This window comes from Octopus bimaculoides, chromosome 1 (genome assembly GCF_001194135.2).
Source record: "Octopus bimaculoides isolate UCB-OBI-ISO-001 chromosome 1, ASM119413v2, whole genome shotgun sequence".
In the NCBI taxonomy this organism is placed as follows: Eukaryota; Metazoa; Mollusca; class Cephalopoda; order Octopoda; family Octopodidae; genus Octopus; species Octopus bimaculoides.
The window spans coordinates 183,502,816-183,505,094 of record NC_068981.1 but is presented as its reverse complement, the minus strand read 5'-3'; positions in this window follow the sequence as shown (position 1 = coordinate 183,505,094).

Below are 2,279 nucleotides of genomic sequence, written 5' to 3'. Positions count from 1 at the left end.
AAAGAAGAAGAAGAAGAAGAAGAAGAAGGAGAAGAAGAAGAAGAAGAAGAAGAAGAAGGAGGAGAAGAAGGAGGAGAAGAAGAAGAAGAAGAAGAAGAAGAAGAAGAAGAAGAAGAAGAAGAAGAAGAAGAAGAAGAAGAAGAAGAAGAGATGAAATTCTGAAATATTCAAGCAGGACTGAAAAGAACATTTGACGATCTTTTGATTTAGACACATAAAATGGCTGACTAGAAAGTCTAAGAAGGGATTTGAAAGAAAATGATAATCGTTAATGATCGATATGATATGGAAGTGATTTATCGGTATCTATAAAATACAAATAATTTATTTGTAATTTCTTTCTTACAATCCCTAAACTGAAATAAAATCAAAGCACAGAATTGTCATTTCTAAAGCATTGATGCATAACACGAATGCATTATTTTACAAAAGCTGCGATTGATAACTAGCAAGGCTGGCTCTTTGAAATACAGGTACTCTGCTTGCTGAGTGGACTAGATGTACGTGAAATAAAGTATCCTGCTCAAAGACACACCGCGTGCCAGGAATCGAACTCACAACTTTACGATCGGGAGCCGAATACCACAACCACTAAACCACGCGCCTTCACACGACAGATAAATCCTTGTAATGAAGATCTCCACTAAATTTCTTATACTATATCCCATTTTATGTGCTTAAATCGAAATATCGCCAAAAAGTTTACAACGTCCCATATTATATGCTTAAATCGAAATATCGCCAAAAAAGTTTACAACGTTTCATATTATGTGCTTAAATCGAAATATCACCAAAAAGTTTACATCGTCCCATATTATGTGCTTAATTCGAAATATCAGCAAAAAGTTTACAACGCCCCATATTATGTGCTTAAATCGAAATATTGCCAAATTCCGTTGAGGTCGATTTTGCCTTTCATCCTTTCGGCGTCGATAAATTAAGTACCAGTTGGGTTATCTTTAATAGCAGAAGTAATAGTCTAAAGACCGACACGCCCCAAATTCAAAGCAATAACAATAGAATATAAATTAAATTTACTTATATTCAAACGGACACTAACTGCAAAAGAATTACATATAAATAAAATATGCATAAAGATGAATTCAGCTAATAAAATCGAAGAAAAAAACAAAAAACAAAAACGAAACAAGAAAAAATAAGAGAACAAAGAAAATATGTTGTACCTTGGGAGGGTCATTATGCCAATACTAATAAATACACGCACTGATTCAATATCACTTCTTTATTATTAGTCAATCAGTTAAATATCTAACCAACTGATTAATCGACCATTAGTTCAATGTGCTGGTTAAACAGTCAATCGATAGTTTGTCAGTCCTTTCGTCGCTAACGCAACCTCATTCATGACAAGCTCACTCTCTCTTCAAGGTCTGCGCAGGGGATATCAATGATCAGCTCGCGAATAATGACGAAGTGACTTTGACAAACAAACTGATTGATTGTTTAACCGACACAGGAAATAAATAATCGATTAGTTAGTTGGTTAGATATTTAATTGATTTACTAACAATAAAGAAGTGATATTGAACCAAAGCGTGTGTTTGTTATTATCGGTGTAATGACCCTCCCAAGACACAGCAAAATTTGTTGCATTTTGGGAGGCTCATTACACGAAGCAAAAACAAAAACGAAATAAGGGAAAACATTTCAAAGACCAATAAAATTTCAGCAGTAACTGATTTTCAACAGATGCAGTGGAATATGTCAGTGATCTTTAAAAGTGCAACGCATCTTATTGATATTTCCTTCTTCTGCAAAATTTATAGCAATTAAATTTAATGTAATAGACCCTCACTGCTCCATGCCCGACGATGTCCGACGAGACTGAAATAACTACACGCAAATGTTAACGACTCTTTGGTTAAGAAATTAAACGAAAGAGAATTTAATCATATTAATGTGTTTTTACTGCTTTCAATAATGAAACAAATAATAAAAGAAAAAGGAAAGAGAAAAGAAAAGGATAACTGCCAGGACGATCCTCTTTCTTGGCATAAAACAGAACAGCTAATCTACCGCGAGATTACATTGATTGTAGCTATTACTATTAATAAATAAACAAAATGGGATTATAGAAGTTTGTATGATGAGTTTTAAATGGCTACAATAACTCTTTCACGATGTAAAATATTGGGTTTGTGTGAGCGCATATAAATGCGTACATATGCATGTATGCATTTATGTATGTATGTATGTATGTGTGTGCGTGCGTGCGTATGTGCTTGTATAGATGCATAGGTAAGTTTGTGTGTGTGTAT